The sequence below is a fragment of the Amblyomma mixtum genome, chromosome 10 (assembly GCF_055824585.1).
Source record: "Amblyomma mixtum isolate Tamu chromosome 10, ASM5582458v1, whole genome shotgun sequence".
In the NCBI taxonomy this organism is placed as follows: domain Eukaryota; kingdom Metazoa; phylum Arthropoda; class Arachnida; order Ixodida; family Ixodidae; genus Amblyomma; species Amblyomma mixtum.
The window spans coordinates 150,936,710-150,949,668 of NC_143021.1; the positions used below are offsets into that span (position 1 = coordinate 150,936,710).

Consider the following 12,959-nt stretch of genomic DNA (forward strand, 5'->3'; position numbering starts at 1 on the left):
ACCATTTGATAGTCGCGTGGCTCCAGACACCCCTGTTGAAAATTCCAGCAAAAGTCATGTTGGAGAAAACGGTGGGCCGAATGGAAGTGTTGGTTTCCATGTTGGAGAAAACGGTGGGCTGATTGGAAGTGTTGGTTTCCACGCTGGGTGCTGTTGGAGCGAATGGGAGAGATGTTGGATGCACTAATGGCGACTTTGGGCCACCCTGGATTGAGTGGAAATTGTGGTGGCTGCACTGGCACTTTCAGTAAACAATATTGGGCTGAATGGAAACCACGCTGGACACTTCAGTGAACACGGTGAGACGGGATGGGCTTGGTGGTATCCATCGTGATTATCTCGGTGGGCCTGGCAGGCAACACTGGACTATGTGGAAACCACGGTGGGAGCCTATGGATGTGTACAGTCGCGAGCAAAAAATATTAGCACAGATCACTGGCGATCAGAATTCGTATATCTCACCACGCGGCGCTGTGGCTCCAGACACGTGAAGCCACAAACTATAAAATACTGTTTACACAAATGACAACTTATTTATTAATGTTGAAGCATCGTGTATGCCTGCAATAAATAAGTTCAATTCCTGTGTGAGCGAAGACTGAACTCATTTGTCAGATGCTTTGAGCTGACAACGTTTCTATCAATTCCTAAATACATGGCCTCCTGTTAAGGTGTTCATTCTTTCTACTTTTGTACACGACAACCGAATTGTTTTTTTCGAGGTATACGAAAGTGTTTTAAAAGGATTGGTAACCGTCCCTTTTACTCTGCTGAAGCATGTGTATTGTACGAAAAGTTGAGCGACAGCTTTAAAAAAAACGGCTTCAAATGTTCGCACCTTGCTTAAGGTCCCAAATCATTCCTGCTGTGTTTTTGGTTTATATTACGGCAGATATTGCGCACTCAAGTTCCGAACTGTGTGCACTTTTGATAAAGTTTATAGTGCCTATTTTTCTCCGTTAGCTGCCTGAAATGCAATTTTAGCTGCCTATTTATGGCGCATAAAACGTGCTTTTTAGTGCCTAAATATCCGGCTTCTACTCATGACTTAATGCTGAGCTCCTTGTTCGCGTGAGTTGATCGGCGCTGTCGCACGAAGCATTCTACCCATACCGCTTGCCTCGTCGCTCGATCTGCCCGGACAGAAAATTTCGATCGTCGCCCGGAAGTCCTCCCGCGATTAGCCAATCACAGCCCCCACTGGCCATTGCCAGTTTGTCAGAGCTTCTCCTTCGAGGTCTGTCTTCGTCTCAACAAGCGTGCCATTCTGGTCGTCGCCGCCGTAGGGAAAATATTTGCTTTGCTGTAGCTGTGAGGCAGACCCCCAACATTTGAATAATGAGAACAACCTGCTTATAGTTTACGCAGGCCTAACAACATTTGGAGCGCGCTGTACGAGTGCGCGCACTGCAGAGAGAGATGCGTGTCGAGCCGTGAGTACCAGCGCTCGTTCCACCGTGCCGCTGCGCTAAAATTGTGCGTGCAGAAACAATCGCAGCGCCTGTTCTCACGTGCATATTAGAGTTTTCTCACTCACAAGCAGAGTGCGGTGACAGTTTACGGGAGTGTTTTTACTAAGCCGGAGTGGAAATGGGGTGGCGGCGCGGTTCCTGGTCTCGGCTCCATGAAATATCTGCGAGCAAAAGGCTCTCTGTTTATTCCTCCGGTGTTTCATTTTTCGGGTTCAGAAAACCGCCTTTAAAGAAGCTGCTACAGGCTCTAGCCAAGGCTGAGTGCAAGCTGCATGCCTAACGTTTTCATTGTGTCGTCAAAGCGACATTGGCCGATATTCAGTTATATTGGTTTGTGATAAAGCAGACAGGTGAAAAAAATATAGCTGTTCCGTAGCAATGTCCATCAACCAAATTATCGATAAAAGTAAGACACCGGCTTCAAAGAAAAGAAAAGTTTAAAAGAAAATTAAACGTTTTCAGGAAACAAACTTTAATGAATTTCCTTGCCTCCTCACTACGGTATCCATCATAGCCTCAGTCTCTTTAGAACGTTAAACCCCTACAAACCAAACCAAACCAAACCAAACCATTCAAGAAAACTAAGTTTTGTTTTCTCATAAAAGGTGCGGGCTTCAAAAGTTCCAACCACGCCAAACACCCAGGACGAATGTTTTGACAGCGTAGGTTTCTCGCAAGAGCGCTCCAAAAAATACTTAATAAGCTGCATCGCAGTGCTTTCGTAGTTTCCACTGCGTGGTCAGTGCTGAGTTTTGTGGAATGCGCGTTTCAAGAATTTCTGTTGCACCATTGCAAGAGTACACGGTAATCAGCCAGTTCTTCACACAAATATACGAAGGCGACATCGGCCGAAAGAGAAAAAAAGGTTTGGGGTTCTGTGACCCTAATAGCCGAGAGTATCTGGTATCTGTTCTTTGGGAAAACTGGCCCTTATTAAGGCAAATGATGACAGAAGAAAGCTGACCATACAAAGCCGCACACAAGCTCTGATAAGTGTATTCCCAACAACTGCGTTTGCTGCTGCGAGCGCATATCTGACTCGTTGGCGCAACGGTAGCGCGTCTGACTCCAGATCAGAAGGTTGCTTGTTCGAATCACGTACGGGTCACTTTTATTTTTTTCGTGTGTTATAATCGTCGCCAAAGAGAACTTATTTTGTTAGTTCCTCAGTCAGGCTCTTGATTTTGAAGAATGATTATATGGCGGTCAGTCATACATCGAAAATTTTCCAATCGCTTCAAATGGTCCATCAAGAACTGAACGAGGGGTTCCCTGCATATCGAACCAAGTTAAAAACTAAAATTATTTCAAGGGGCCGAAACATAACGTGACTAATTTTATTTCAGTTGGCACAAGTCATTCCTTAGGTCATGCAGTTTTTAAGGCGAAAGCCTTTAGTGCCTCATCGTTGCCGACAGAAGGTTGTCAGCAGAGGTGTCATTCTTTTCGGTTGTTGGAAATGGTTATGACGAAAGAGTGCGCAGATTTGAATTAATTAGGTCACCCACGGTTGCCTGACGCCCCCTTTTGGAGCAGACGACGAATAATAAAAAAAAAATAGTTCTCGTCCGCTCCGACAGGGGGCTTAAGGCATCCATGGGTGACTACATTACATACAAAGAGAGAGAGTCGGGCTAAGGAGGCAGTCAAAGTCGGCAGTCAGTGTGTAGTTGCAATGTGTAGTCAAAGTGTGCAGTCAAATAAAGCACTAGCACAGCACAAAGAGTCTAGCTGTCAATGCCAAACAGTGCGCCTGGAAAGGCCTTCACCTTGCAGCAATTTAGAGAGCCAAAGTGCCACTGAATTTTTTTCTTTCTGACTGTAGCGGCTTAGGTGCGTTGGACGGAGCCACAGTACATTTTTTTTTTCCAGGATAAGTTGAACGGATCAGGGCAGCATTTCTTTTTTATGCACGCCGCACTTAAGGAACATTTCATGCCTGCGTCCGTATTTCGACAAAACTAAGGCGCACCTTTCTATTGCATTTCGAAGCGAGAGCTTCACTATTGGGCCTCGTGTTTCGATCGCCGGGTGCTCAGTTTTGACCTTCACCTGAGTTAGAGGTCAAACCATGGAAAAGAAATTGAATCAATATCCATGACTGGCAGTCGAACCCGCGGCTGCGCGAACAGATCTCCTTCAAGGACCGCTCAGCGAGACCACTAGGCTATCGGCGCATTTTTTTTGTTTCAGCAGTGTATTTATTACAATTACGCGATGTTTTATGTACATGAGCTTTCTACAAAGAGTCGCACATCAACACACAACCACGAGAAAATAGTCAAAAGCTATACATCATAGCTATAGCGTATAGCTATAGTTATACATAGTTATACATCATAACACGACACATCTAAGCAACAAAGACCTAGAAAAAAGGCAATGAAAAACACAGCACAAAGAGTCAGTACCACTCCGGTACATACTCGGTCTGGGCATACAATTCTTTTAGGTGTACAATTATTCTAGAGACATGGTCTTTGGCAGAAACAAGTTTCACAATGTCGGTCCATCATGCGTGTTTTCCAAAGACTGTGTAATCCAATTAAAAAAAAAACTTATCTAAGGGCTCATCATCAAATGGTAGTACAGTGAGAAATCGTACACAATGAGGCGTCAAATTAAGCCTTTTTTTTCAACGTCTGTTGCATGATGTCCCAGAAGAGTATTGCATCTTTACAATGGATGAAACAATACCCCATCGTTTCAGGAGCATCACAAAGGCGGCAGTTCACCATAGAGACGAAAATACCTTTTTTCTCTATCTATGTTTAAACTGGTAGTGTCTCAGTGTGTAGCTTAAATAAAAATATTTTTGCTCATGGCGAGAGGGGCATTATAAGTACTCTCTTGAGTACGTCACGCCCCGTTAAACGAAAAACCCACCCCGAGCAATAGTTGGCGGAAGAAAGAGCATATAAATGAAGTCCTTGTAGAACCGTTTCCTCGAAACAGAAAAAGGGAACTCAGGGGAAAAACGAACAAGTAGGAAACGAACAGCTTTCATTCACCTCATGCATGAATCCCCACAAACACGGACGTCAGAACCATTAGAAGACACAGTGATGCTCGGCAAAGCATGAACAAAATTTACTTGCAGGAATGCCCGCATTGCTGGCCGTGTATAGTGTCTCGAAAAAACATGAAACGTGAAACCACCTGTCGGAAAAATGTGTGGACTAATTCAGGGCGCCAGAGCTTGCAGGCCGGAAAAGGTTATCAGGCCTAGATGATTAAAAAGACGAACCCCATATAAAAGTTGTGAAAACCCTGTGGAAACGTTGGATATAAAGTCTTGTGCAATGCATAATTTGCAGTACAAATAAATTTTAGTGCCGAGGAACAGATTACATGCGGCCGCCCCGCCAAAACTCGAGAGACCATGGGGCACAAATGCCTGAGCATAGCGCTGAAGAGTTGGCACGCGGTCTTTCTAATAATGTGCACTGTGCTTATAGGCACTCAAAGGAACGCCAGGGCACTTTGGTGACGTGCGTATCCATTGTATACCCCCATATTCCGCAGGTGTCGTTCCCCACATACCAAACCAGGGACCGCAACTCTTAGAACTATTAATTCGAACACCTGACACTGAAGCGAAGTCTTCCGTTGAGCTAATAACCTCATCGATGCTTGGCTTATCAGTGCAGAGAAACGCGAGCTCATCCTCGTATGCTAACACCTTCAGTACGTGACCCATAATACGAAAACCATGGACAGCTGCACAGTTTATACCACTTAGACAAATGTGCCCCAAATGCAATCCGAACAGAAGTGCAGACAGTGGGAAACCATGTTTTACAGAGGACTGAATTTGAACTGGTTGTGAGAGACAGCTATTAAAAATCAAGACCGTTGTAGAGTTTTTTTTTTTAACAAAGGCGTATTCGAGTAGAAAGAACTGAACCTATATTGACATGATTTAGAAGAGAAAAAAGAAACCAATGGGACACCGGATCGAACGCCGTCGCCAGGTCAATTTCCAGCAATGATAATTGTTCAAGACCGTCGCTGACATACTGCAACACTGTGCGCGCCGTATGTAGATTAGATTGTATGGACCGACCCCTCAAGCCCCATGTTTGATGAGGTCCAATCAAAGTAGCCATTGCAAGCTGTAGAGGACATTATCGAAGATCTTGTTATCCACATTAGAAACCGTGATAGGTCTGTACCCATCTACAAAACTTAGTTCCTGCTTATCGTAAGTTTTCTGTATTAAGAAAATATGACTTTTGGTAAATGACTGCGGCAAAAATCCAACATCTATACTCTGCTCAAAATTTTGGAATAGGACAGGGGATAACACAGATTTAACGGTCGTATAAAATTCCCCGAGAGGCCATCAGGGCACGGGGTTTTCGAAAGTGGTAATCGATCAATTGCATCTTCCAATTCAGCCAAGGTTATAAGACCACTTATTATCTCGCACTCATCCTCACAAACCGGGGAAACCATAGACACCCAGAACGCCACAGGAACATCGTCAGCAGTGCTTGAAGCGGCAGCAAGAAGCGAGGTGTAGTATTTTGAAAACTCGGCTATTATTTCATCTGTGCTCGGCACCAGGGCGCCACCACAGCAGAGCTCAGAGACACGCTTGGCACTCACGTGCCGACGCTCATCAAGAAATGCATGTCTAGTTGGCTGCTCACAGTGCAAAGCAAGATTGCTGCGGGAGCGTACACGGGCCGCTCGAAAGCGTTCTGTATCGAACCTTTGAAGGTGACACTTTACAGTTGCAATTTCTTCTGTGTACAACCATGGAGCCTCGCATTCAAGTTCGTGCTCGATCACCACACCCGCTATCTCACTACCGATCAAAGAGAACAGACACGCAGGTCAGTCTGGACCAAATGCGGCCACAGGTGGCAGAGCGTTCTCGAGGACGGCCGCAGTCCTGTCGACCTCAATCATAGGCCCCTGTAAGAGGCGCTGCACATGATCGCAATTACGCTGCTAGCGAAGCCTTTGTGTCAGAAATATATCCCTCACGAAGATTTCGCTCTAAAATAAAAATACAAAAAGACAAGCAGGACCGCATTCCACCTCCACCGCGCACTTCTCACCTCTCCTCAGCCAACCACTGCCGACCAACAGTGTGCCGAGTTTCGGCCGTCGGGTGCCAGCTGCGACCAACTGGGGCCGCATTGGCGCTATGCACCCGACCGGCCTCAACGCGTGTTCCACCGGCGTGGATCGGAACCCACAGCCTACCGCAGCCCAAACGCGCGCCTCGAGTCACTCGCCACCACTGCGGTGAAGGTGAAGGTACAGGGATTTCGCGGTGATTATATTTCTACAAGGTAAATGAATTCATTTTTAGGTCACCTGAAATAATTAGAAGAATTGTGTTAGGCACGGCCACAGTAAAAACAGACAGGAGGAAGACGAGCGTGATTTCAAACTCGGATTCAATTGCAATTCTAGTGGTGCCATTTAAAAAGTGTTCAACTCGTTCCGACCCTAACACAGGAGCGAAAACTTCACATTGGGCACACATTTTTGTACTCTGCGCCTCTTGTTCTTCAGTGTAGCTCATATATCCCTTTTCAAGTGCACAGGCTTTTGAAGTCGGAAAAAATGATGGACGATTTCCGTAGTTAGACCACATGCAAATTAGGTGCGCTAGAACTTCAATTTTCACTTCGGTTTCGATATTCAGATCCATTGTTCATGGATGGCAGTGGTTCGGATAGTAATAATGGGTTAAGGCCCATATATTCGAGATTGGTCATTCTCTACACGCATACGATCCTGGGAATCGTCCTACCACTCCACCGCAGTGGTGCAGCGGTGAGGTGATGCGCCACCGCCTTTCTATGGGGGGTGCTGCCTTCTTTAGGACTCCGGCTGCTTTGGAAGGGTTGCGCCCAAGGTTGATCTTTCCTAGCAGCCTATCACGATTTAATGAATGGTCGCCTGACACGGTGGGCAGGTGAGCAGCCAACCATAAAACAGGCTTCAGCCGGACGCACAAACACACAACGGCTAAATGCGGGGAAGGGCCACTGTTGTAGTTTAGTTAGCCTGGACGGAGCGTGTTAATGCGTAACCGTAGACTGGTTACCGCGGGACCTATCTGGAGGTTGTTACCGAGAAGGAGGAGATATAGTATAGCCACTGCGGAGGAATGAAATGAATTATATAGCAATTTATGGGTTCAGGGAAGCGCACCTCAGGGACCTCCAAAAAGCTCCGCTTATCCCGGGCTACAGCTGGTAAGGTTGGAATAGGCAGGCTTGATAACGAAATGGCGGAGAAGTAGGAATGTTGCTGAGACATGGACTAACTTCGCATAGAGTAAATAAACAATGTTAGGGGTATGTATCGATTGCTGAAGAAAGGAGATTGCTGATCTTGTAAGCTTCAACGAAAATCTTCGAGCTGAAAACAAACGCTTGGCTCAAAAAGTGGAAGAACTTGAACAATGCGGACGCCTAAAAAACCTAGAGATCAAAGGTGTGAAGCCAGATATTGAACCCCGAGAAGTAATTGAGAAACTTGGCGAGGCCATCAATGAACAAGTTTCTACCGCCGACTTAGACACGTGTCACAGAATTCCCACAAGCACTAAAGGCGAAACCAACATTTTGGTCCGCTTTGTTCGCCGAGATAAGCGCTAAGCATTTCTTTCTAAGGCTAGAAAGCACGAGCTATCTAACAAGGACCTTGGCCTCACTGATAGCGGGCGCATCTATGTCAATGAACATTTGACTTACGGCAACAAACAACTGCTGGGAGCAACTATTGCCCGTAAGAAGGAAGAACGTTGGAAATTTGTTTGGACGAACGGAGGCAAAATTTTTGCACGCAGGGATGAAACGTCTGACACAATCAAAATTTGTGCACGATCTGACCTGAATAAAATGACCGAGTAGGCATCCACATCTTTGTCAGCTAGTGACTAGCCACTCGTTGGCATGGATTGCCCGCCCCAATGTATTCTTTGCGATACTTCTTGCTTTAACAATAAGGTTTCTCCTCTAGCAGATATGTTCTCTGCTATGCATGTTAATGTTCGCAGTATGAAGAACAAACGCGACTGTCTAGACATGTTTCTTGGGTCTCTAAACCGACCGTTTGATGTACTTTTGTTTACCGAAACATGGCTTACAACACATGATGATCATCTTCCATTCAAGGATTACCAGTATCATGGCCTCCTTCGTTTGAATATGAGAGGTGGTGGTCTTGCCGTGTACGTAAAGAGTTGTTATCCACATTTTGTGTTAAACGAAATTTCTGTGACAAATTCCAATGTTGAGTGTTTAGCCGTATCACTCTCCAGTGTCATTGTAGCTGTTTTGTACAGACCTCCCGCAGGGAACAAACTACTATTTTTCAAGTTTCTTGAAAGCTTACTCTTGAACCTCGTAGATTCCCGCTTGCCTTTTGTAATAATGGGTGACATTAACATAAACCTCATGCACGATGATCACAGTACGCGCGAATTTAATAGCCTTATTGCATCTTATGGTTGTTTAAATACTATAAACATACCTACTAGAATTACCGTTGCTACAGCTTCCCTGTTGGATGTTTGTGTCACAAGTATAGTGTCTCCAGAAACTGAGTCAGGCCTGTTATCCTCTGAAATCAGTGATCACATCCCGATTTTTTGTTTTCTTCCTGTAAAACGCATTACGTCAGTATCTAAAAATGCCTCGAGGGTAACTAGAGTCATTCCTGATGAAAATCTAGCCAAATTTACGACTCTTATACAGAATATGTGTGTGGAGAACGTATACAGCATATCTGAAGTTAACGAGGCGTATACTGCTTTTATTGCAAAATTCATTGAATGTTATAGTGCTGCGTTTCCTGCAATCGAGGTAAAACACAATTTCCGAAAATCCAGAAAGCCGTGGGTTGATAAAGTGTTATATAACAGGATACGTATTAAAAAAAAAAAGTATCATGACTTTGTACGTACTCACGATGCTGCGCTTTTTAGAGAGTTCAAAAAATTCAGAAATAAACTAAATAAAGACCTCAAGTCGGCAACAGCAGTTTACTATACAAAACGTTTTTCCAGAATTTACAATGATCGCAAGAAAGTTTGAAGCGAGATTAACGAACTATTAAACAAACACAAGTGCAGGGATAACTCAGAATTCGCTGCAACTAATTCCGAAACTAACGGAACTCAATTAGCTAACACCATAAACCACTTCTTCATTGAAGCTTGCAAGCTTACATTAGAACAAGCTCTCTCTAATGCTCCCGTAAGCAACCTCATTGTCCCTTTACCTAACTCTGTTTCGTTGCTGCCTGTGATCCCACAAGAAGTAGCTGCCTACATTGGGAAAATAAAAAACAATGTTTCAGCAGGCCATGACGACATCAAAGCTGTACCTTTGAAGTATGTGTCTGCATTAATAAGCGATGTTTTAGCGTATATTATAAATCTGATGCTCACATGTGGTGTGTTCCCAGATGAATTGAAGGTTGCTCGTGCTTGTCCTATATATAAAGGAGGAAACAGAAATGAAATCACGAACTATCGCCCGATCTCCGTCTTATCAGTGTTATCGAAGGTGTTTGAAGGAGCCATTAATAGCAGATTAGAAAAGTTCCTTAGCGTTCATAACATTATTAACCCCTCTCAGTATGGCTTTTTGAAACATAAATCGACTGAGCAAGCTTTACTCGCCGTTAAAGAAAAGATTATTGATAACATTGAATCCAGAGCATACACTCTTGGTCTGACCTGCGGAAAGCTTTTGACTGCGTACAGCATGATATTCTTTTAAGTAAACTGAACAGTTACGGTATACGCGGAATAGCTCTAAACCTGCTGAAAAGCTACTTAACTAACAGGATACAGTACGTTAAATGGAATAATTTTGTCTCGAACCGTTTGTACATAACCCAAGGGGTTCCTCAGGGGTCTATATTAGGTCCACTTTTGTTTTTATTGTATATTAACGATATCTGTAACATACCTGATTCTCCAGACTTGGTTATGTACGCTGACGATACAAATGTTTTTTTCACATCACATACTCTGCCAGAATTAGAAAATATCGTAAACACTTATTTGGTAAAATTATACACTTGGATGCAGGCGAATAAGTTTAGTTTAAACTTGTCAAAAACCAGGTACATAATTTTCAAGCCTATTAATGCCCCTGTTCATTGAACTCTTAACCTTACATATGCCAATACAAAACTGCAACAGGTAACAACTCAAAAGTTTCTTGGTGTCTGGTTTAATGAACATTTCTCATGGAACACACACATTTCCAAACTTCTCACTGACCTCAGTAAAACTGTTGGTTGTCTTTACAGGATCAGCGATCTCTTGCCCGTTTCCCTAAAAGTGTCCATATACTATGCACTATTTTTTTCCAAATTGTCGTATTGTGCACTGGTCTGGGGCACTAAAACAATAGGTAATTTTCAAAAGTTACTGATTTTGCAAAAGAAGGCATTACGGGCTATTGAGGGTTACCATGGTAGGCCGGAAAACCTACCAACATCACCACTCTATCATAAACATAATTTACTTAACGCAAACCATGTTTACATATTTCGCCTGTTACTGCACATTCATCGTAATCGTTTATATTCCATTGCTTCGAACCGCCCTCCTAGTAAATACCCCCTTCGGCAACACAGAAACTTGGTCCCTAAAACAAGGACAAATTACGGAAAACAAAAGCTCGATTATCAAATTCCAGTCGTTCTCAATAACCCATCTCTAAGTGTCATGCTTGATTTCCCAAAGAACAAGTTTAAAAAAGACATCAAAAGGTTACTAATCAGCACTGACGCAATATAATTTCGGTTTTACTTAGCGTAGAATCTCTTGTTTTCATGTTAAATTGTTTGTGTGTTTGCGTTTCTTTTTGTGACCTCCTGCCATGTTTATATACTACCTTTGATATGATTTATGGTGCACTGTCTTTGTTTTATTTATTATTGAAATACTGTCGCTTGCTGCAATGTTTTTTTTTGTCCCAATGTATTTTTGTCATATTACTTTAAATTTTGTTATGTGCTGCACACTGCTGCATGAACTGTATTGGGGAACTGTGACCTCGTCAGGCCTTACCGCCTTTTGTCACAGTTCCCTCTTTCATTTATTTGAAGGAAAATAAACCTCAAACTTCAAACTTCAAATATAATAAAGCACGCAAAGAAGGAGTAATCTACTTGTGGACCAGAAGCAACAACACGGAGAGAACCGAAGTTTTGTTTAAATGCCTATCCGAAGATATGAAACAAACACGAGGCAAAGGAGACGTTCTGATACTGATAATATGAACGCTCGCATAGAATAACTAGATGGATAACTAGACTTCAACGGAAAATGATGTTGACCATGGGTCAGCAAAACGACTTTTTTACAAAAAATAAAAAGGGATGACTTGGGAATCGAGTGCTTCCCACTCCAGCATTGAATACTGCATAATGGCAATATGTTTATATGGAAGGCTGAATGTAATGAAAATAGACGAGGAAGTAAAAAGAGTATTTGTAGCGGTCATAAGACGTTCATCGTAATGATTGGGCATAGAGGACAGAATGAAGGCGGTCCACGAAAACATAACATGCAGCACGAAATTTGGTATTTAATGTCCATATCAGAAGTGGTGGAAAACTGCATTCGAAAGATCTCCAGTGGATCAAGGACGTGTGATGAAGTTCTAAATGCAATTTAGAGAGAGATAGATTTGACACTTGAGAAAAACCGTTACATCTATGGGCAAAAAGAGACATAAACGTTGATTGGACGTGGATATTAAAGCTGTTATATCAAGCCTCCAAGCCGCTTCCTGGGCACGCCAGAAAGCAGAAAAAAAATAAAATAGACCCTTGCCCGAAATTCAAAAGAAACAGGAGACGAGTGAAGAAAACCCAAGAATTATGCACAAAATATGTTCCAGGAAAAGGTTAAGTAATCAGTTTGCTTTCAAGGTCTCCCACTATGCTGTTCTGTTTTGTTCGTAATTGTATGCGTGTAATTATCTGATGCCTGCTATGAAGTGGAGAATTTACGTCCTAAGACTGTATACGCCGTGGCGCATGACGATCTTACTGCCGATAGCTCATGAGTTAGCTCCATGTTCGCGTGAGTTGATCGGCGCTCTCGCACGAAGCATTCTGCCCATACCGGTTGCCTCGTCGCTCGATCTCGAGAAAGGAAACTTTAAAGTTAAAAGCTGTCACGAAATTTAGTAATCAATTTCCTTGCTTCCGGTTGAAAGAACTAAATTCTGTTTTCTCATAAAATGTTCGTGCTATAAAAGTTAAACCACGAAAAAGCACTCGGGCGAGTCTCTTGACAGCGTACGTTTCACGCAAGAGCGGCTCAAAAGATACTTATTAACGTGCATCGCAGTGCTTCCGCAGTTTCCATTGCGTGTTCTGTACAGTGTTTTGTTAGACGTGCTTTCATGAATTTCTGATGCATCACTTCAAGAGTTCAAAGTAATCAGCCAGTTTTTGAAGCCGTCATCGGCCAAAAGCGAAAGCAGA

At 43.4% G+C, this 12,959-nt stretch overlaps 1 non-coding gene across 1 annotated transcript; it reads left to right on the top strand.

Moving 5' to 3' along the window:
- Positions 1 to 2,508: 2,508 nt before the first annotated feature.
- Positions 2,509 to 2,580, top strand: TRNAW-CCA (transfer RNA tryptophan (anticodon CCA)). Its single transcript has one exon. It is a non-coding gene; the product is annotated as a tRNA-Trp (tRNA).
- Positions 2,581 to 12,959: the final 10,379 nt, after the last annotated feature.